This window comes from Chionomys nivalis, chromosome 22 (assembly GCF_950005125.1).
Source record: "Chionomys nivalis chromosome 22, mChiNiv1.1, whole genome shotgun sequence".
Classification (NCBI taxonomy): Eukaryota; Metazoa; Chordata; class Mammalia; order Rodentia; family Cricetidae; genus Chionomys; species Chionomys nivalis.
In genome coordinates, this window is record NC_080107.1 from 28,024,406 (window position 1) to 28,049,129 (window position 24,724).

A 24,724-nucleotide genomic window follows, 5' to 3' on the forward strand; every position below is an offset into this window, starting at 1 on the left:
GGTGGAGAATACGTTGCTTTTCTGTAAGAAAAAAGAACTATATGCTACGGAATGGAATTATTATTACAGAAAACTCTGACAAACTCGCCCATAAAAGAAGATGTATGGTAAAGGTCACCAAGCCTTAACAGTGACATGTCAGAATTGTCAAAATGCCTGGAATTTTTTCTTCAGGGAATTATAGTTTATTAGTTTCAGAGTCAGTCTCGTGGATCCTGGTGGACCCAAACCAGATGGAGCTGGAACCCCTTTGGATCCTGGGAGAAGATCCTCTGACCCGGGTGATGACACCTCTATCTCTGATCAAAGGCCTTCCACACCATCACCATCCATCAGGGCCGTTGTCCTTTCTAATCCCCCACTTCACGTCCCGCTCGAAGAAATTTGGAGTTCTGACCTTGACCTCCCCCCCCCCCCTTCCCTTTTCCTGCCTATGTGTCTCTCTTTATTTTCCTGGTGGCAGGGTTAAACTAATTTCTCTGGAAGCAAGAAACCTCACTCCAGCTCCCTTAAAGCAAACCCACCCGGAGCCAGATTTCATGGCCTTTGAAATGATGCGTGACAAAGCAACAGTAAAAGAGAGTGGGGTGAGGCTGAGGCAGTGGAAGAAGGAACATTATCCGCAGTCATGCCTATTAACATTTCACTGAGACTGTTTCAGCCTTGTGGGGAAGGGAACTACCCCGAACCCCTTCCTTCATTCTCCCACATCCCCTTCCCCCGTTCTTCCAGCCTGGTGTATATGGAGGACAGAGGAACCACTAATGCTATTTACCGTCTCTCAGAGCATTTATTTATAGCTGTGTAAAGCTGTGCATTTCATGACAAAAGAACTCCAGAGCAGAAAGATGTACAAAAATATAAGAAAGAATATAAAAAAATATCATTTTTAATTGGCTAACGATATCTTTAAAAATCAAATTTTACTTAATTTACTTCTAATCAGGACAGAATCTTTATATTTCCTTATGACTGTGGACTGTGCAAAATAGGTTTGAAGCATTAGATAGGATTTGATAATATTAACTTTACTGAAATAAACTGGGTTTTCTCTGTGTAGTGCTGACTGTCCTGGAACTCGCTCTAAACCACACTGATTCTATTTAGCAGCTCTATGTTTGGGGCATTGGCACATGCCTCAGATTTCATTTATATGTTACAATATTTTGAACTTTCATCACGTCTATCTGCTTATGTTTTCTGCTTATTTCGTTTGGATAAATGCCAAGGAAGGCAAATGCAGGGGTCAAAGGATCTGTTTGCTTCTGGCATTCCTGTTGTATATTGTGCCTAGTTTCACCTTGAAAAGCTTGTATCAGGTTTCATCTCTGTAAGACGATCTGAGATTCTGTTTCTTTAAGCATTCTTTCCAACACACAATACTGTTATTATTTGATGTTGGTATTTCAGTTTAAAAAGCTGCGTTTCTTTTAACTCCCTTTTATGAAACATTTTTCTTTAAAAATGTGTATCATCGATGTGTATATCCTTTCTGTTTGTAAATTTCCTGTTCATATTGTTTGTCATTTTTCTACTTGATGTTTATAGTTTTCTTATATAAATTATAGGGAATTTTCATATGTTAACCCTGCTTATTCTGGACATCTTTATTAAGTTGTAACTAAATATGCTTAATTTTCTTATAGCTATTTGCTTTGTGTGGGGAGCATGCCATCACCCAGGTGTAGGGGGTCAGAAGACAACTTGCAAAAACCAGTTCTCTCCTTTTACCACGTGGTTCCAAAGATCAAACTTAGGTGTTCAGGTGGTGGCATATGTATTACCTGTTTGAGCCATCTTTCTGGCCCCATTAAACAGGCGGGCAGTGGATATCTTCTTGCCAGCCTGGGCCTTCTTGAATCTTCTTACTATCTAATAATACTTTGAAATTGTTCATGTGGTTATTGAATGCATTTCTTCACTTTTAAAAAATCAAATTTAACTTTAAATAAAACAATCTATTATCATGAAGTAGGACTCCTCCAAGAATCTAAGGTTGGATTGACATGTGAGACCAATCAATGTAATTCAATATATGAACAAACTAATAAAATAGAAATAAATATTGAGATGCTAAAAAACAGTGACAACATTTAACAGCTCTTTAAAGAAAAAAAATGTTGACATACTAGTATCAGAGAAAATATGTTCCAGTTCAGCTTGCTCAGCTGCCATTTTCCCTAGCAAGGAATTTGAGTAATTTTCTTCTAAAATCAAGAACAAGGAAAGGGGAGCCTAGAGTTTAGCTTGAAGCACTTGTCAAGAGCACTGACTATTCTTAAAGAGGACCCAGGTTCGGTTCCCAGGACACACATGGTGGCTCACAACCATTCAGAATTCCAGCTCAGGGGTTAGCATCATGCACATGGTGCACATGCATGCACGCTGGCAAAGTATTTATACACATAAAAATAAAATAAAAATCTGTAATCATAGGAATTATAACAAGTCAAGGGAGGATGGAGGGACCTTCTACTCTCATTTTAGCCTGTGTTGGGGGTAAGCCAGGAAGGATTTAAAGGCATCTATCTGGTTGGAAAGGAAGAAAGGAAACTGTCCTATTCACATTCACTGTGCTTGCCTCTGTAGACCTTCAGATGAGCTTTAGAGGATGCTAGGAGTCAATGAGGGAGCTTGTCAGTAATGTCAAATAAACCACATATGTACATAAATCAGTTGTTTCTATTCACTAAAGGCATGCAATAGATTAAAATTTAAAACATGAAACAAGATTATAAAAACTGGAATAAAAGGGAAAAATCAATGGAGAAGATCTGTATACTGGATATTATAGATAGGCATTACTGAGAAAAAATAGAAGACATTAGGCAGTGACGAGTTCAAGGATGAATCTTGTTCAAGAGATGGAGTATTTTTTTTTTTTTTTGGTATATCTAAACAAGGTTTCTCTATGTAACAGTCCTGGCTCTTCTGGAACTCATTTTGGCTGGTCTTCAACTCACAGAGATCCACCTGCCACTACCTCCCAAGTGCTAGGATTAAAAGCGTGTGCCATCACCACCTGGCTTAGTATTAAATATTTTAAGAACAATTGTTTTGAAGGTGATTTAGATTTAACTTAATTCCACTCATGTTGGTATCAGGCATTATATATATATTTTCAAGCTAATTCTAACATTCACATGGAAAGGCAGAATCCGAGAACCTGTGGAGCACTTCACCAAGAAGACTGGGCCTGCAGAGCCTGTGCTAGCTGATTCCAAGACTCCCGTGCTCATTAACGCCATGACATCAGTGTGACATGATAGACAAAGATCAACAGAACAAAGCATAGAATCCAAAACCACCCCCACACATATGTGCATGAGCAAGTTATGAGAAAGATACTGGGGAATTCAATGGACGAAGGAGACTTAATGACCCTGGAACAATTATATGCTTGGATTTCAAAAGGAGTTTCAACTTAGATACTCTGTAATGTGCAATATTTAATTCAAAATGGATCATAAACCTAAATGTCAAATCAAAACTCTAAACCATAGGGAAGAAGGCTGAAGAAAATTATTGTCAACTTTGGCTAGGCAGAGAGTTTTTAGATATGATACTGACCAGACTCAAAGTGTAGGGGCTTCAAAGGATGTGACTTAAGACAAGCACAACAGAAAGAAACCAACAATGTGAGAAGAAACAAATAATATCTGATCGTTTTTATACCTTAGTTACATATGAAAGAGTGTGAGAGACAAAGTTACGTTTGATGTTTTAATTACTGTGCCTAAGAGATCCATGAAACAAGAATGCCTCTAATCTGTAAGCCTCTTGCCCAAGGACATACACTTCCTGAAATTCTGGAGGTTATTGTTTATGGAAGATAGCAAGCTACAAGTTTGTTTGACACATCTGCACCAGACATGCTTGGTCACATGTGGGTGGGAAGTGTGTATGCTAGAAGTACGTCATGTATGTATGTTTGCCCTTTTTTGGACATCATTGGAAATGTTGTGCATTGTGGGTTTTGCCTTTTTAAGCCTCTGCAAAAACATGATTCATGCTCACTTCCTGAGAACCCAGGAGCGGACTGTTGTGGAATGTTCCTTTACAATGAGTGAAGATGTGTCACTGTGTTTGATTTAATAAAGAGCTGAATAGCCAATAGCTAGACAAAAAAGGGGTTAAACAGGACTTCTGGTAACAGGAAGGTCTCAGGGACGAAGAAAGATAAGCCAGGTGCTGAGAAAGCATCACGAGCAATACGGAAAGATAAGGTAACAAGCCATGTAACAGAATGTAGATTAAAGTAAATTGTTCGAGTTATAAGAGCTAGTAGTGCAACCCTAAGTTAAGGCCAACAGTTCATAATTAATAGTAACTCTCCATGTTGTTAGCTGGGAGCTGGTGGCATAGAGAAAGACTTGCTACATATGGTCTTCATCATGGGGCTCGAATATCCAAACACAGGGTCTTAGAAAGCTAATCAAAGTTCTGCACAAGAGTCAGCTGTGGCTTTCCAGTCCTGCAGTCTCTCAGGCGGGCCAGTGCCCAGCATTCAGAGGTGTAGCTACCAGCCACTGCCTGCGTGTGCCAGTGCCACACGACAGTGTCATATGCTGAGCTGAGCCACACAGTGGCTGACATGCAATTTAAGATTTGTCTCATGTGTTCAAAGGATAGTGCAGGGTGCTCAGTAAAGACAGATCCAGATGGACAAAAACACTAAACAGGTTACAGTGTGTTTAAAAAATATGTGTAGGCTTAAAAAAGAAAATGGATATAGACAGACATAGGAAAAATAGTTTATAAACAATAAAATAAGGTCTTTAAAGAGAGAATAAAATAATATAAAAAGGATAAGCCATGTAAAGATGGAAAATACACAGAAAGTCTGGATCCTGTATGGTGTCTTGTTGACTTTGAATTTTTTGATTGCAGATAAGTAGATAATAACTGCTGAGAGACATAGATTTGTAAGACAGATTGTTGAATTAAACCAACCTTGACACTTTAGGAATGTCTGAACTTTAAAATGGAAGTCAGAAGATGTATTGCTTTGGTGAAGAGCTTATGCTTTTGTTTTCACAGAAAATGAAAGGCTGTGGATTCATTCATAGTTGATAGAGATCAGGTTTGATCGGGGAGACCTTGAATATCCTGGGTATAGACATAAAAAATAAGCTTTAAAAACCTACAAGAGAAGTGATATATATTTTACATGTTCACACATAAAGCAAAAAAATCATTTTTGCCCAGCTTGTGTACAATATATGTTACCTTTGAAAGTTTGTTTTCAGAGAAGGGAACCAGACAGCAATGGAAACAGGTGGTCCAGGTGACCCAACTCTCAGAGTACCTCTGCTTCAGTTTCCTCAAAATTCTGCATCCAGAATATCTTCAAAGCTGCTAGCCAAGATGGTAAAGTCTAACAGGCTACTCTCACCAGAACTACAGATAATCCCTGTGCTTTCTCATTACATAGAGACAGGACAACAAATGATACAACTAGCTCTCCTAGGACTTGACCAATATCCTAATTTTCTCAGAATCTCCTAAAGATTCAATTGCCCCCAGACAACAGGAAGCAGTCTAGAGAATATGACACCCACATTTTCAGGAGGTGGGGTAGGTGAATTTTGATCATTCTGTGGTTTATGAATAGTTTGAACAATCACTGGTCTCAAATATTTTACATTGGTATGGATTTTTGTGTATTGAAATAAATTTAAAGTTATTTTTTATAATACTCTATTATATGTTTCAATTTTTGTTTAAGGAATTGAACATATGCAGCTTATTTAAAAATTTAATGTAAAGTTCTAATTTTAAAAGCTATTTAGGATAATAAAGAAATACAAGATAGTAGTTAGTCATCTATAATAATCAAACTTATAGCCTTGTTAGGCATATTTTCTAGGTCAATCAGAAACATATTTCAAATAGATCATCTTCAAACACTTAAGAGACTTACAAAATATGGAATTTTAATATTTTCATAATATAGAACTTTTCATGACAGTGAGACATGTCCACTCCTGGCAGTACCAATTTACTTCAAAAGCGAATGATAGGCATCAAAAAAACCTCCGTGTGGATTTTCTTTCATTTCTGACAAAGTTAGCCAATGGGTAAAATGAAACTGCCCTTGCTTTGACTGCTGACAGTTTCCTGTTCAAATTGGACAATCAGGACACAAAAGAAGGCAATTGCCGAACTTTGCCAACACAAGGTGAGATGTCTTTTAAAATTCCTGCATTACAGAAAAGTCTGTCAGATATTCTAGGCCTATAAACTGAAAATGGATGCCCAAACTTTACAGAAGAACTTTGGGTAACTGTCCAGGCAGCCAGCTGTTTCTGTCATTTCTTATAGTTTTGGAAACTGCCTGTTCTCCATTTTCTATTTACTTAGATAATATTATATTCTTCTTGGATCTTTAATAGGTTCAAGACTAGATAGTTATAGTTACAGTTTCCCTTAGTCGTGATAGAAAGTAATTAGGTACAAAACTTTGGACCCATCAAGAGGGGATGGATAATGGAGTATTTTCTCTGAATTTGTCAATGAACTAGACATTATTAATATAATTCTTACCTGATAATTGTTCTTACTGTTTTATTATGTTAAAGTTAAAACTTCCCCTTTTATTTAGGGGGAAATGTTGCAGAATATTTCTTTACACAGTGTGAAGATGTGTTATTATGATTTGATTAATAAAGAACTGAATGGCCAATAGTTGGGCAGAAAGAGGTTAGGAAGGTCTTCTGGGGACAGAGAGATCTCAGGGAAGAATAAAGGTGGGGTCACCAGAGAGATGTGTAAAAAATAGCATGAACAAAATGGAGAGATGAGGTATCAAGCCATGTGACAGAACATAAAACAAATAAAATAAAAATAAATGAGTTGATATAAGTTATAAGAGATAGTAGGACAAACCTAAGCTAAAGCCAAATTTAATAAATCTCCATGTTGTTATTTGAGAACTGGCAGGACAGAGAAAAATTTGTTATGGTAGACCTGGCCAGAGTCCATCTTCCTGTCCAGTATTTAGTTAAAGTTTGCTTCAAATTTGGCTCAAAGATTGTGGTACTGATCTTATTCTCAACTGATGTTTTTAATAAGAGCTCTGAAAACTTTGATCATGATAAAGGATGGCTAAAGGATCACTGTATCAACAAATGACATGGAAAATTAAAATCATTCAAATCAATAAGTAAATGAATGAATGAATAAATAAATAAATTTAGATTTTTGTCTTACATGATGTGGAAAAGTCAACTCAAAACAGAACAAAGTCCTAAAGGTAAGACTTAGAAGTATAAACTCTAGGAAGAAAATGTAGGAAAAACCTCTGCATTGGCCTTGGAAATGGGCTTTTGATCCCCAAAGCATGGGGCTACAAAACACATAAAACAAAACAAAAAAAGTTGAAGTCATCATAGACAAAGCCTCAGAGTACAGGATTATTAGGGATAAAGATGGGGGCTAGGGCTATTTATATAATGTAGGAACAAGAGATGTGTTGAGACTATGGCATTTGAACTGTAAAGAAGTTAGATGTTTGGTATCTAAAAGAAATTGCTGTTGTTTTATATTCTTGGATCTGTCCTCTACAACTATGAATGGGGACTCAATGAAGCCACAAGCCAGCCAACTGCATCGGTGCTGATTGAGGCTGCCAGTGCTGGAAAAGAGCTCCCCATTTTATTCCAGTGTTTCTTAATGCTCTTCTTCTACAGCTCACGGGCCACGGTGACTAAACTCGACCTGGTGTAGCTTTTAAAGCAAGGGCTGCTTTATTGCTTTAAATATAAAGTTTTGCAAACATTCTTGACATGTGCTGTTCAGGCATGTGTTCCCCTGCTGGCCCCTGAGGACATCAGATTCCATGCCCTCATAAGCCACCTGCTGTCTGTAGAGTTTGACCTTTGTAATTTTTCCTAAGATCACATCCAATTGGGTCTGGGAGCTGCTTCCCATGAAAGGCTTTCCTGGTTAGCAGTTTTTGGTAAGAATCTTTTTAGGGGAGCAGGCAAACCAACCAAACCAAATCAGATAAGAATAGCCAAACACCTTGATTTTATTAGTGGGCTACATCAGGGTACATGGCAGGCTTCTGGAGCCAGCATTAGCATGCACACTGTCTTAGGTACTGGAAAGGTCAGTTTGTGTGACCAGACGTTTCTACAAATCCTACTTAATTATCATGTTATGCAGTCTGTCAACCCTAAGTTACTTCTCTGAGGAATTTAAAATATAAAGATTTATGATAAGTGTGATTTATTTATGACTGCTACCATATTCCATGTATTTGCTTATTCTATTAGACTTTCCTGATAAATCCTTTGTTTTTGTGTGTTTGTGCACCACAAGGGCTCATCTGGCCCTCAGAGGATGCCAGCCTGAGAATTTTCAGCTTTGAATAGGCAAAGGGAAAGGAATTCCAATGAGATGCATTTTTTTTCTCACTTCATTATGAAACAAAGAAAAAATTTACATTTTATTATTGAACAGCTATAATGCAGAGAGTGGCAACTCTTAAGTATAGAGACCTTTTCTAGGGGTTATCTTTTCTTATGCAGAACATTCTTCATCCTGTGGTCTCCCATGACAAGCCAGGGGATCTTAGATACCACTGGCACCTACGCAAGAGTCTATCCACAGATGCATTCTTCAACATCTTCTTGATCATGAAAAGATAATATTTGATTATTGAAGAGTCTAACTTTCACCAGCACCCATCAAATGTTATTTTTCTTCATGCTATACCATGAAAATAAGAGGGATAAAGCCCTCCTTCCCTTGAAAGTGGGTGAGGTTGTTGGGTTCCTTGGAAATACTTCTGTCTGGGGCCTTAATCACTCCTTTGAAGGACCAAGTCTCTGCATATTTGCCATTGTGTTTTCATCCATGCTATTTTCGACAGTAATTTACTTGTCAAAAAGATCACAGGAAACTAGCAATTTACATTGTGCACAAAGCATTGTATGGCTGGGGCTGCCTTTTCTCATAGGACTGTAATCTTTCATTCATCTAAATGGAATGATGGATGAGCAGGTATCGCCAGCTGGCATGCCAAGGCTGCTGCGTGTTCACGCCTCTCCTGCCTCCATGGCACAGCTTCTCTGGTTGAGACACCTTGCAAGAAAGGAAGCTTAAGAAAGGCCTTTGAAAGGAAGTTCTTGGCGATAAATTAACAGCCATCAGAAATCAAATCCTTTGCTGAAAAAATTCATGCTACCCAGTCTTAATGAATAAGAAAGTGCCAACTAAAAGTCTTTTTTTTTTTACGTTTTTACTTATGTAAAAACAAGCAAATATGGAGAGAGAGAGAGAGAGAGAGAGAGAGAGAGAGAGAGAGAGTAAAATAACAAAGTGACACACTAAACATTTCAAAGTCGTTCATCGGGAAACAAGACAGAGTAAACATTGCCTATTGTTGAACCTTCTCTCTGGTCCAAAGAGCTTTATTGCTATTGGTTTAGATCAGATGAATCAGTGCACACACTGTGTCTTTTAAACACACACTCTACGAGTGACCACAGTCAGAATTCACACAATTCTAATTTTTCCAGCTTCTACTCTCATTCACCTAGCTGATGGCAATAGTAAAATCAAAAAGAGCTTAGAGATTTATTATCAAATGTGGTTTGGAGACTCTATTTTGATTTTGTCTATGTAATTAGCATTTTTTAAGGAGCTCTGTGGTCAGGGATGTGACCAAATGAATGAGAAAGCCAAGGAGGTCTCAGGTACTCAAATGTCAGACCCTCAGAGTCACCACTGTCAGGACAGGGGTCAAGTGACAGTCATCCTTAATCTGCCAAAGAGTGTCAACAGAAACAAGAACAAAAATCATACTTAATGTTGACACACCGACGTCTTTTGTACCTGAGCTGTGGGAAGCAAAATGTTTGCTGAGCCGAACTTTCACCCACCTCTACAACACACATTTCCTGTCTAGGAAACACGATCAGTCAATATACATCAAAGCAGCATATCACGTGATTAACAAACACAGGTACAAAGATGAGGAAGGGAGGGACCTTCCCTGCCCCCATGAGAGTGCATTGGACAGGGTGGGCAGACTCCAAGTGACTGTAATACACTGTTCAGTGCATGCCAGCCAGGGAGGTGAAGGCCTGTGGCACAAGGACCCTCTCAAAGTATACACTCTGTATAATTTCTGCACACAGAGAAAGACAAGGCTGTCTCTATAGCCATCCTGGGAAAGACTTGATTGTATTGAGCAGAGTTTCTGAATAACTCAGAAGTGATTAGTTCACTTCGAACACTGACCAGGACTACCCCATGCCAGGCATTGTGGTAGATCCAGGGACTAAACTCACTTTGCGCTGTCTTCTGTTCTCAGGGGCTAAGGAGTGGACAGTAGTGTATATAGGAGCTTTGAATGCTGAGTAGGAATTCTGACATTATTCTCCCAGCAGCAGGGAGTCACTAAGCTATGTGAACAAAAGCTATAACAAGGATAAAATCTGAATATAGACACTGGGTATTGGACAAAGACTGGTGGTAGGAGCAAGCGATCGCCCTTGTTCAAATAATCAGTGTTTGAACTAAGGTGAACAAAGGTATATAATTAAATTTGGAAGGGAGAAATTCTAAAAATAAAATAAGATGCCGTGGAATGCAGCATCTGGAGAAGTTGAAAAGACAGAAAAGATTATTCTGTTGTAAGGAAAGGAGGACTTTACCAAAGGACTTTTCTCAGGTGAGGTCTAAGAACCAGATTTAAAAACCAGATTAAAAAACAAGGGAGACAAACACAAGGCCGTTCAGACCAATGAGGATTCCCGCTGTCTTCAATAGGATGTAGCAAGGGTGCCCTTGTACAGCTGTAGGCACTGGACAGGATTCCCTTGGCCTTGTACCCTATGTCTGCATGGTGTTCCTAGAGTGCAGTGGACATGAGTTCGGGATTCTGAGTGCCAAGCCTGTGTATGGAAAAAGTAGGAAGATATATATATATATATTAGTGGATTCCAATTGAACAGTGAGATTTGGTCATGGAAGGAACAGCATCTCACAGAGCACCGTTCATTCTAGGCCTTCATTATCTGGGACTCCTTCAAAAGATTAGGCTCTATTAGCAGAGTGAATGATGATGCCATACTTGACAGTGGACGCAGAACTAGAAAGAGTGCCATACTGAAATGAGATTGAATTAAATTTGAAGTATTTTCGCTATGACTAAATAAGAGATAAAGCACTGCTTTTGAGATCTGGGTACCCACAGGGTCATACACATACAGATAAAGGCTTGGAATTCCAGTGTCTAAAAACACGACACTCACTGACATCTCCTGGACCCCAGAACCGCCCAGAAGCCTTGTGCAGTCCTGACTCTTCTTCCAGTTTCTCCTCCCTTGAGACTGCATTCAGTCCCACATCTGGTGGCAAATCGTTCTCAATCGCTCAGTCCCAGACCGACAGTTCAGAGAAAGGCGTGTCTGAACATTCCCCGCATCCACCCTTGGCTCAGACGTTACCCTTGCTTTCTATCAAATCAAGCACATCTGGATGATTTTCTAGGTACGGCATTCAGCAGGCACAGACATTTTGAAGGCGAGACTTCCTGAGTCCTAAGTGCATGCCAGGTGAGAAACTCAAACTGGAGACAGGGATGACCCATCCATCACCTTTCTTTGTAATAGCCCACCCTTACATGATTTTGTATTCCAACAGGTCTGGGTCAACAGAGCTCCTGCCACCTGAGGCCAGAGGCTGCCTCTTGACAGAGGTTCCTAATGGATGCTCTAAAGGGGAGCCAGCCAGGAGGAGGCTATAGGCAGGGGGAAAGCGCCTGGGCATCTTTGACTTTGTTTTCTCTGGCTAAACAGACCACTGTTACTCTTATGATTTTGTCAGCCTTTTATACGAACGAATGTTTACAGACAGGGTTTTTCATTTTAAAACATTTGTACTAGTTGCTGCTTCATTCATTTGTGCTGTCCCAACATAATGTCACAGACCCAGGAGGCTTACAGAGAATTTCTCACGCTTCTGAGGGGTAAAGTTTAAGAACAAGGCAGATTCAGTGTGTGATGAGAGCCTGCTCTCAGCGTTACAGAGAGTATGTTTGCATCCTGTCTCACGTGTGGCAATTCAGCATTGTAGAGAGCATCTTTTCATTCTGTCCTCAATGTGGCAAAAGATAATGAGTTCCCTCAGGCCTCTTCTTGTTTTTTTTTTTCTTTCCTGGGGATTGGGCCTACATCCTTCGCATGCTACCCAAGGCCCTCTCACTGGCTTTACAGTTACAGTCACATTTTTTTCTCTTTTAGAGACAGTAACTAAGCAAGTTGTGCCCACATGACCTTGAACTTATGACCCCATGCCTCTGTCTCAGGCTTCAGGCCTTTCTCTCTAAGATCTCTGTTATAAGGACTCTAATCCTATCCATAAATGTTCCATCCCCCTGGAACTAAAGACTCCTAACACCCTGTTGTCCTGACTTTACTTTAAGGATTAAGGTTTCAACACTTTGATTTTATAGGAATCAAAATATTCATATTATAGTATTTGCTTTCAACTGTCAATCATCAAAAAGAGCCCTTACTTACATGGATGCTCTCTGTTGATATAGACATAATTGGTCAGAACCATTGACATGCATGCTCTCCAGAACAACAAGTAGCCAGATGAGGAGCAGTATTTTACATCTCAGCAAATTTATCCAGTTCTGGGTTAATAAAAGGCACTTGTAGCCACATTCCTGCTTTTACACCTAATCATTGTCAAATATTAGTTTGAAGTATATGAAAAAAACACTGACCTCATAGAGACTTGTAATTGGGAGTGGATGGTGTGTTTCTACCAGCTTCACAGATAACCAGAAACTCCTGGGTACCACACCCAAAACGAACCATTAGCAGCTTCCTTAGTGTTAGCTGTAGCATCAAATCAAAATCCAGATCAGCTACTATAGTGAACTCCATGGCATTAGAAAATACGGAAATTGGGAATTTATAAATCTATAGCAAAATAACCTAAGTTGCAAATGGATTACACGTGAGGCAGAATTGTGATGAGCGCAAAAGGAGCCATACGTGAAGTGCTGTAACAACCGAGAGGAGCATTGCTACCTACGGATGGATGGACATGCGCGCTACATGGCAGGAGGCAAACGGCGGAGTTCCTTAAGAGCAGTGCTATTATTTTTTTTTTTTTTCTGGAGAAAGAGAAACAAATGTCTATTCACTCCAGATAGGGTGCCAAGGACAGATGAGAGTAACAATTCAAATAAAGTCTAACTTAATTGACATGAGCGTGCCATGGCAAAACCAGATGAAAATGTTGGAGTCTTTTCATAGTGTCAGAGTTTATTGGATAACAGTGGATTTACAAAAACATGGTGTAATTGCCAGACACTCATAATGTTCTTGATAGGCCTGGCTGAGGCAAATGCAGAAGCTTTTATTTTGGTCTTATTTACTAAAAAAGCTCAGATCACATCAAACATTCTCCTCTCTCTCTCTCTCCCTCCTCACACACACAGTATAAACAATATATGTATATATACATACACACATATATATATAATTATATAATATATATATGTATATATATATATATATATATATATATGGAGTTTCCATGTAATTGGTGAAGCACTTATTTAGATACTCATGAAAACCAGAAGATTTAAAGTTCCATTTACACATGGGAGAAGGATGAGGTTTCTTTGGCATCTGACACTAAACTAGAACAACCAGCTTCTCCACTAAAACCATTCTTGGCCCAACCGACTGGAATAATTGACCTGCAGCTCTGAGAGAGTCCTCGCCGAAGCTCCTGAGCAGAGACGGTGCTGCTGTTGTCCCGTGAGGGCCTTGTCCTCTCTGGTGCCCGCCTTGCCTTGGACGGTGATTATTTCCCGTTCTATCTGCAGGTACCGTGGGATCTCTGACACCTCCCACAGGCAACTCAGCTCCTCTCTCTGCAGAATACAGCTAATTCCATTCGCTTCTGACCCCTGCTGGGAATGTTCTAAAATCTGCTCTTGACAGGTGCAGAGGAAAGAAATTATTCCAGTTAACCGGCTTATTGATTGAGCTGAGTAACTGATTTTATGGGCCACAGCAGTATCATTCCTTATTGTGTAATGTGGAAGACCTCAAGCCGTTCATATAAAACTAAAAACTCAATGTGAGAAAAGTAGACTATCCTAGAGATTAAAAAAAAAAAAAAAAACTGTCCAAACAAAGAATATGAGGGTTTTGGCAATCAGTGCTCTTCGCTGCTTCCATCTCTACTTCTCTAGGGCTCCTGGTAGGCAGGTCTAGGCACTGCAACTAATCTCTTGTCAGCAAAGCCCCCTGGTTATGTGAAATCATCTCTCATCGATGTCCTCCTTTGACAACAGCATCCATCACTGTTGGGTAGGAGGTAGAGAGCTGAGGTCTCATAAAGAAAGGAATTAGAACCAATGGGAGTTTTGCTGTCCCCCATGAAGCCAGGCTGAAAGTCGCTCCCTGCAGGCAGTTAAGCCCCACTTTCATTTTCAACATCACAGCTGTGAGAGAGTGTGGCGAAGGAGCTACGTCCTCAGGATGCTTTAGAGGGGTTGCATCCTCTACACCATTTTGAAATTTGGCCTTGGACATGCAGCACAGCCACCAGAAATTTCTTCCTCATCCCCGCTCCCCACTAATGTTTTATTTTTTTTTCTTGCTGATTTTTTTATTAATTAATTAATTTAATTATTAAAGATTTCTGCCTCTTCCCCGCCACCACCTCCCATTCCCTCCCCCTCCCCCAATCAAGTCTTCCTTCCTCCTCAGCCCAAAGAGCAAGCAGGTTTCTCTGCCCTGTGGGAGGTCCAAGGACCACCCACCTCCATCCAGGTCTATTAAGGTGAGCATCCAAACTACCTGGGCTCCCACAAAGCCATTACGTGCAATAGGATCAAGAACCCATTGCCATTGTTCTTCAGTTCTCAGTAGTCCTCATTGTCCATTATGTTCAGCGAGACCGGTTTTGTCCCATGCTTTTTCAGACCCCGGCCAGCTGGCCTTGGTGAGTTCCCGATAGATCATCCACATTGCCTCAGTGTGTGGATGCACCCCTCGCCGTCCTGAGTTCCTTGCTCGTGCTCACTCTCCTTCTGCTCCTCCTTTGGATCGTGAGACTTCAGTCCAGTGCTCCAATGTTGGTCTCTGTCTCTGTCTTTTTCATCGCCTGATGAAGGTTAATATTCAGGGGGATGCTTATATGTTTTTCTTTGGGTTCACCTTCTTATTTAGCTTCTCTAGAGTCACGAATTATAGTCTCAATGTCCTTTATTTATGGCTAGAAACCAAATATGAGTGAGTACATCCCATGTTCCTCTTTTTGGGTCTGGCTTACCTCACTAAAACAAAACAAACAAACAAACAGCAAAACTTCTCTAGGTCCTCTATCTACTGTAAATCCAGTAAATAGAAAAATGAGAGAAAAAAACTTCTTTCCCATTGACTGGAAGTGACTTTATCCGAACTCTTCTTTCCCAAGGAAACAGAGGTCAAAGTTTAAATCCTGTGTGCAACTGGAGACCTGGTCTTCCTCAGCCAAGGTAACCCTGAGTCCCGGCAGGTTTTTCCCAGGCTAAGTGAAAGCTGACGGTTTGCATAGCGTTCAGGTGCTCTCTGATTTCTGAACATGCCCAACTCCATTTGCCCAAGTAGATTTGGTAATTGCCTATTTAATCACCTATTTGCATGCACAATTGCTCAGCTTGGGCACAACCATGCGCATTTGCATATGCAAATCTCGACTTGGGTTCCCACTGAAAGACTGCACCTGCAGCTGCAGCCAGTCCCGACTATGAGTCTATGAACCTTAGAGGGAATGTCTCATCCAGGACCACATGGACTCCAGCTCCAAATATTGAACATCTGTGCACAATGAAATTGATTAGGAAATAAATTCGAAAGCGTATTGATTTTTCTCTTGCAGGAGGAAACATAACAATAAAAGAGCTTTTAATAATAAAATAAATAAAGAAGGAAAGTTGAAAACAACCATTGTAAGAAAGAAATGGCAGTTCTGAGTTAAACCTCACCCCCAACTCCACTATAAACTTGTTTTTTTTTTTTTTTTAAATAACAGAATTTTATTTATTTGTGTATTTACTTGGTCCTTTTGAGACAGGGTTTCTCTGCTATGTAGCTCTGGTAGCCCTGAAACTCACAATGTAGACCAGGCTGGCCTTATTCTCAGAGGTCTACTTGCCTCTGCTTCCTGAAGGCAAGGACTAAAGGTGTGTGTCAGCGCACCCAGCTAGAGAACAGAAAGTTAAAGTCAGGAGGTGGGAGAAAACGCCCGCTCTCTCTGATGGGAAGTGGAGCACGCCCGGCTTTATGAAGACATTGAGTCTTAGGATAACACAATCACCTAGAGGCCCTGTGAAGACTGCTCTCTTAGCATGGAAATCTCAGCTGCTTGGTGCTTGCTTCTTTAATGATCCTGAGTTATCAATAAGGACACGACCAGAAAAATGAAGGAAGAATTGGCACGCGCTCAAAGGAAGGAGAGGACCTTGGCCTAACTCCTCTGAGTTCTCTGTGTAGGATTTTCCTGCATATTCTAACAACAATGTCCCCCTCTCCAACTTTCCTTTGGAATTCTCATTTGGAAGTTACTTAAAAATCCATCCTAGTCAGCCATTTTTTTTTCAATAGGTTCGCCCAGGAATCTGAAATTTTTACTGAAGTTCTAGGACATTCTGGTTCATATGTATAAGGAAAATATTCTTTGAAATCTTCATTACCAGGGCATATACAACAGTTCCTAACTCCTCCCCCAAACAAAAGTCCTTTAGCGGTCTGATCAGCTCCCCTACTAAGAAGGAACAAATGGACTCTTCAGAGTTACGTTTTCAGTGGAGCTTACTGTTAACAGATGATTTCTGCTAGCGCGCCCCCGCCCCCACCCCAGAGTCACCATAGTGTCATCAGGGAAATCAGAGTCCCCTCTTGGGGTTCTTTTCTCATTAACAGAAGGAGCTAAGTATAGACTCAAAAGGAAGCTTCAGGATAATTTTATTAGAATTTGAAAGAAACACTCCAGGGTAGGTAAGCCGTAAACCTCAGCGGCTTCCCGAAGGAGGAAGATGGGTGGAGAAGAGAAAGGGGAAATGATGCCACCTGAGAGTGAACCTGGGGCTTTTCTTACATTAAGTAGCAAACAAAAGAGAATAGAAAACGTAGTGAGTAGCAGGTACAGAAAAGCACCAGATACACAGGAAGTAAGATATCAAATCCAGCAGAGACGACAGGAGTAACCCGCTTGAAGAGGGCAAACAAAAGGTAACATTCTCAAGTTGAGCTTATAGTTATCCAGCGGGAATCCACCCGGAAGCCCCACGTGACGCAGCCTCTGGAGTTCCCAGCTGTGAACGGGTAGAGCAGAGCATCCACCCCCTCGGGCAAAGCTCCTAAGCGGAAAGAACTAATACCAGAAGAGCGACAATCCAGCACTTCCGGTGGGTGGTTCAGCAGAAATCACCTAGAGAAGCTGAGAGAGTCGGATGGCTAGCATCCCAGCCCAGAGTATCCCAGGCAGAAGGCCATTGTGTGAGTCTTCTTGGATGAGCTGGACTTCCTGTTTCCATCAGAGGCGTCTTTATATCATGGGATGTCGTGGGATGGACAGTAGTCACCTTATTTTGAAACAATTTCCCTTCTAGCTTTTCTTCAGGACAGCTTCTTTCTTTCTTTCTTTCTTTCTTTCTTTCTTTCTTTCTTTCTTTCTTTCTTTCTTTCTTTCTTTCTTTCTTTCTTTCTTTCTTTCTTCTCTCCCTCTCTCTCTTAGCTTTATTGCTGTTTTTTTTTTTCCTCCTCGTTTCAGAGTTAGGGAGCAGGCTGCCCTGGGACAGGGAGTTTAAAAGAGACAAGAGAAGGTCTTCTCAATTTCAACAAGTTTAAAAAGCAATGTACCAGGTCACCAATATAATGTACACTGCACCATCTCATTCAATGCTCACAAATTATCTGCAAGATAGGTATTTCCATGCCAGTTAGGAAACTGAACATTAGGAAAGCCAGGCTGTAGGCATGAAGTCAAGCCGTTAGGAGCTAAAAAAAGGTATAATTTGAACTCTGGTCTGCCTTGCCAGATAAGGAAGCTCTGTTCACGGAACTGCAATGCCCTTGGTTCTTCCAGGCAGGTTGGGAAATTGACATCTTCATCCATCCTCTCTTCTATGAATGCTTTCCCAGAGGAACTAAAGCCATTAGCTCTCCTTTCCCTCACTGACCTTGGAACCCATCTATCTCTTTCAGTAATTACTGTGATGGAAATGGTGAACACAGCTGCTTCCCTTGTAATTCCGTGCCTCAGCCCGGTGAAAGCCGCCTTTATAGAAGCCACCGCGTGCCCCTCTCTTCCTTGATAATTCCCAAGAGCAGGACTACCTTCAGCCAGCTGCTGCTCTATACACGCAAATGGATGGAGGAAATCCAGCACCAACTCAAACTGCTTGGCGTCTTCTCCCTTCCCTCCAGCGAACACCAAGACAAAGAATTCTAAGTCATGAGATGAGATGTTGGCTTCAAGCGCTCTCTTGGAACCCCAGCAGGATTATTAAATGGATACGAACAGAAACTAACAACAGCTCCTTCTAACAGCTGCGAAGCCTGTGTCCTGCACTACTCTCCAGTTGTCCTCATGTGGGCTCCTTCATTCAAAACCTAGCATCGCAGACAAAGTCAGGAGGACAATGAGCTCATTTTCAGAGTCAAGCTGCGCACCGTAGTCCCTGGGTCAGATGCTCTTCCTTCCCACGGCAACTTTTATAATGTCTTGCTTCACTATACAAAAATTACAGATGATTTACCTAAGTGCATCTTGTACTAGTTAACTTTTAATTAGCTTCTTCTATAGTTACATGGTGGGAACATTGTCCACATTGACCCACTTTCTAGTTCCTTCCATTTCTGTGTTCTCTAACTCATTTTGAGGAGTCACCAAGAACATTTTTAAGGGGTGTTTAATTTTGCCCAAGACGGGCCAGTGGCAAGAACTCATTTCTATGCTTTAAGAAGATGCTACTAAAATTGGGCTTTTCCAGAGTTACTCTCTCTAATGGCAATAGGATAACATTCAGATGTCAGATACACAGAATTTTCAAAGGAAATTGTAAACAGCCCATTCTCTGACTTTGAATGTTTATAAGGTCAGGTCATATTAAAAGACATCTGAAAATGGAGAAAGCTGGTACAACTTTGGAAAATTATCTGGAAGTTTCTTCATAAGTTAAACCATAGATTTAACACTTGTTGCAGCAATTCACTTAGGACTCTGCAAAGAGACGGTAAAGCACATGTCCACATAGAGATCTGTATGCAAATGTTCTGAAGAACACTGTTCACAGTAGTCCCGGAGTTACATATCTGCCAACCAGGGAATGGGCAAACAATACTGTTGTGTGTTAAGGTGGCGGAATACTACTTAGCAATAAAAAATAAAATGATGAAGCTTGCTATATCACCTTTCAGCTTCAAAAACCATACAGAATCAAAGAAGAAGATGGCCATATGCTATTCAATTTGAGTAATAAGAAACCTCCTGAGAGGTAAGTCTACAGATTTTTACGGAAAGTATGCTGGGAACCGGTCATGGTATTAATGATCACTTTGGACTGATTAGGGAAATTACCCCATAATTCTGTAATTCACTAAAAAAAAAAAAATCACTGACTTATGTATTTTAGATCAAATAATTTAACATTATGTAAGTTGTTTTTGAGGCAGGGTCCGGCTATTTATCCCTGGCTGCCCTGGAATTTGTTTCCTAGACCAGGCAGGCTGGTGTTGAACTCATAGGGATCTACCTGCCTTTGGTTTCCGAGTGTGGAGAATAAAGATGTGCACCACCACACCCGACAGGTGTAAGGTATTGAAAAAAATGTGTGGAAAGTAAATTTTCTTTACTAGCTCTTCATTGCCCTATATGTCACTAGCCATATTTAGCTGATCCAGGTTCAGATCTGCTTTCATTATAAAATAGAAATGCATGCTAGACTTCAGAGTACTAGAATGATGGAGAAAAATGTGTAGCGTCTCATTAAGCATGCTGTACACTTGATAGGACAGTAAAATGGTGCTGTCTTGATTATATTAGATAAACCATGTTAGCAATGTGTTTATTCATTCTTTTAAATGTGACTATTGGGCAATCACTACCACTTGAGTGGCTCCCATTCTACTGCCGCTGAATGTCACTGCCGGGAGTGAATTGTCCGTGTTCCAGGCTTTACCCTGCTACAATCTCCCCCAGGGCCTAGTGAGGGACTTCTTCAAGTTTCACTTCCAGTTAGTTGTTAGACATTTCCTGATGCTGACGTGAAGGCAGATTGAACATCGGGAAGACTCTAGAAGCCTGTGGTAAGGAGAAACACAGCTACAAGCTTATATGGAGTGACAGATGCCCAGGTGTGAATGAGGTTATGCATATTTTGTTTGATGAACAGACACATGCAGATGCGTGTGTCTGCATGTGCATCCTTTCTTTAACAATCTCTTTTCAAACACATGGCAGCGAGTGTGCAGAAGGTATTGTTTACAACACACGTGATGAGGGTGCAGGGACAGGAAAGGCCAAAGAGCCTCTGCCCTTTATAGAGTTCACTTGAAGCAGGATGGCTTCTCCAGGAAGTATTTGGCAGATGGAAAAAGCCCTATCGTATCCCTGAACCACCCAGCATGTCTGTTCTCATGGAGGAGCCAGAAACTGGCTAGCAAGAAGAAAGAAAAGACAAGATAGAAATGGAAGGACAGACATGCTGGTAGAAAGGACAAACAGACATGCTGGTAGAAGGATGGCAAAGCCTGTTCTTCCTGAAGCTGACATTGGAAAAATATTTGATTTTATTGACGTATTGGGTTAAACTCTAATTTCTTATTTACAAGCTAATTTACTTCCTCAAAGGACAATAGAAAATGGTTTGATTAGAAATCAAGAAAGAAGCAGTCATGGGCCTGCCTGAGTTCCCATGGAAGGCTGAAACAATGTGAATGCAGGCCACAGTGGAGAGAGTTGAGTTTGGATTCGTGTTGGAGATGTGCTGACTTGTGACCATCGTCATTCCCACTAAAGGCAGGGCTGGTGCAACGCAGAATCCCCGGGCGTGGCCCCTAGCACTGACAGTCTGATTTGGCCACTGTGAATGGTGGCAGGGCTGGAAGCGTAGTCTCATGAGGACTGGTGTGGCAGGAGGTATCAGGCCAACCAAGTCCCACATGTTTTTAAATAACAATGAGTTTAAAAAGATGTTTTCCGAGTCTACGATTCACTCTCCAACCGCTCATCTTTCCAATTCGTGTTCTTCTTCTCCAAGGGGATGAAAGGTCAGACTCATGGAATCTTGAAAATCATTCTCTTCTGTGAAACAGGAGCCCTTTCCAGAGGCCTGCAGAGCTCAGGACGACTCCTAAGATCAACAGCACCATCACCGTGATCAATAGTGTTATCAGTGCCTCATTGATTGTTGCTAAGTGAGTGTCAGAGACCGGGAAAATGAAATGGACCCAGCACACATCTGAATTCTATTCTCTTTGGGCCTTCAGCCCTGTGCTCCCAGTGGACCCTGCTTAAATGAAATCAGATCCGGAATGTTGAATCTCTAAGACAAAGAGAATTAGTTGTGGGCCCCACCCAATATTCACCATCTGCCTGGCAATCATGGAAAGTTCTTTAGGGTTCTTGGTAAGTTATATAGCCAATGTGCAGCAAGGCTGTGCAAATTATTGCAGCAGAGTCTCTTAGGAAAATATGGCAAGGAAATAATTCACTATTATTAAACATAGCTCAGGAACAAATATGTCCATTTCTTGCAAAACCATGCATTTCCAGGCCTATATTGTCATAATTGATTGCTTAACTCTCTTTTATCTCACAAATTGTATCAGATTTCCTTTTGAGTACTAGCCAGGCCGTGTCTGGTTCACACGTCATGCTTAAGTAGTCTTATCAAAATGATAAGAGCCTCCAGATCACAACATGATGGTCATGGCTCAGAGGGCCAGGTCATATTTTAATAGCTCAATCATTTAAAGAGTCATAAGAGATGTAACATGAGAGAAATCTGAGAGCTCCGGCAGCAGGAGCCAGCACCTTCTCCGCTAACTTCTACATATGGCTGGCCACAGGCAGGAGGCGGTTTCTAAGGATGGCTCCCACACCAGAGTGTGTGCATGTGCGTTAGTACTTAACATGGTTTCACTCCATTTTCTACCATGGCTACAGCTTTTGCATCCTTAAAATCTAATTTAAACACCTATAGGAGAGGCTGTAATTGACCCCTCAATCAACATTTTCTTTTCTTTCTATTTATTTCCTCAGCTCTGTTTTACCTCTACAGAGTTCACCACATTTAAGAATGACTGCTGTCTCTTTGTTTCCCTTCTCTGTTGTATATGAGCTGTTTTCTCACCGTGTTCACCAAAGCACTTGAATGAACAGGCATAAGAACAGTAAATTCTTTTGGTGTCAGAAGTGCCTGTAACTGTGATGGATAAAGTGTGTCATGGAAGCCGGAAGCAGAGACTAGGGATAGAAAGTGGCCAGGGACAAGTATTAGCAAGGATCTGCTCGTACCCTCCCACCCCCATCGAGCCCCCCTGTTTCACTTAGGCCCCATCCCAGAATAGTGTTACCACCCGGGGATCAAGTATTTGTTTAACCCCTTAGCCTGTGAGGAATATTCATATTCAAACCCTAGCATCTATCATATGCTTCGTGAGGGTATTATAAAAAGGGACTCATCTTTTCAGTCTGCAAACCTCAACTTCTTCATGTATAGCACCCAGCACATTGAGTTGCCGTGGTAATAGATGAGCAACCATGTGTCTAACCGTTAGCTGTGTCTGATCCCCACCCACCAATCAGTTAATGCTACTCCCTAGTTTTTAGGACTTCCAGCAAAGGGGATTTCAAATGCATTCCACTTTAAATAATAGTATACGTTTCCCCTTCTTTGAGGGGTGGTATCCCTGTGAGGGTTAGTTTCAAATATCAACTTGACACAATCTGGAATCAATCAGAACGAGAATCTGAATGATGGATTGTCTAGACCAGTGGTTCTCCACATGTGGCTTGTGACCCCTTTGGGTCAACACCCCTGTCCTGGGGGATGTATATACTGATATCAGATGCTTACACTGCAATTCACAAGAGTAGCAACATTACAGTTATGAAGCAGCAATGAGGTAATTTTATGGTTGGGTGTCACCACAACACGAGGAACTGTTATGAAAGGTCCACAGCACTTGGAAGGTTGAGAACCACTGATCTAGGTCATATTGGCATGTCCACAGGGAGTTATCTTATTTATTTAATTGAGATGGGAAGGCCTATTCACTGCAAAAGATGTGATTCCCTGACAGCAGATCCTGACTTCCTTGTAACAGTAGAGAAAATGAACTGAGCACCAACATACACGGACTTGTTCTCTTTCTGCCCTAGACTATGGCTATGACCCTTTCAAGCCTTTCCTGCCTTGACTTCCCATCAGTGCTGGACCACAACCTGGAACTGGGAGCTAAGATATTCCCTTTGTCCTCTAAGTTGTTTTTATTATGGTGTTTTCATCACAGCAAGAGGAAATGCAAGCAAGTCAACTTCAAAGACTACCATGTTTATCTTGCCTTCGTTTCTCAAACAATTAAGAATACCTTCTCCCTACATGCCTTTCCTTGGCTACTACTTTGCCCCAGTGCTCCTAGTGAGCATCTCACTGCATGGAAGCTTCTATCTAGTTATCTGCCCTAAGATAACTTTATACATGGGATAGGAAGAAAATATTCACTTTTTATGTGGAAGGGCTTTGAAAATTAAGCATACCCAATCACGAGCACATTGTTTGATCCTGGTCCCCTCCTTCGGCTCCCTAGTAGATGATGGCATGCCCATGGTATTGCCCAAGGTGTCTGAGGGGACAGGGATGGGATTGAACAATGATGCAGCAATGACCGTGATATTCTCTCCTGCTTGTCCTCTATAGTTCATGTGATTTGGGTAGCTGGAGTCACGGAGTGTATATTCCTAGTTAACTAAAGTAGCCCTCATGGTGTGAACACATAACCTGAAAACACTTCTTAATGGAGATCACAAATTAGCACTGATGCCGAGAACCGAAGAAGAAGTTAAACGTAAGAAAATGCTGGAATCATCGCTTCCTCTCATCGGTGACAATATAAAGTCGGATTGTTCAAGATTTAGAGAGAAACAAAAAAAAATTTGCAGGACTATTTGAAATATGGATTGATGTTTCTGTGATTAACAAAGACATGACCGCAAGTAAAGTCATGCCCTGGTAAAGGATATTCTGTTTGTGTGTGTATGCATTTGTGACAAAATAATCTACAAAGATGATATTTAATCCAGCCTGTGTGGAAATCACAGGCTTAACCACGGCCTCCTCCCAGGTCCCACCTGGGACATGGCCACACTGTGTGCCCCTTCAGTGACACTGACGTTTTGATGATCATGCCAAGATGAGGCCAGATTTTCTTCCTATACTCTCACCAAAACAACACAACTCAACAGACTGCACAGAGAAGTGGATCTGAGATTTCAGCTGTCTTTTTTTTTTTTTTTTTTTTTTTTTTTTAAATTTTCGAGACAGGGTTTCTCCATAGTTTTTTGGTTCCTGTCCTGGAACTAGCTCTTGTAGACCAGGCTGGCCTCGAACTCACAGAGATCTGCCTGCCTCTGCCTCCTGAGTGCTGGGATTAAAGGCGTGCGCCACCACCGCCCGGCTCAGCTGTCT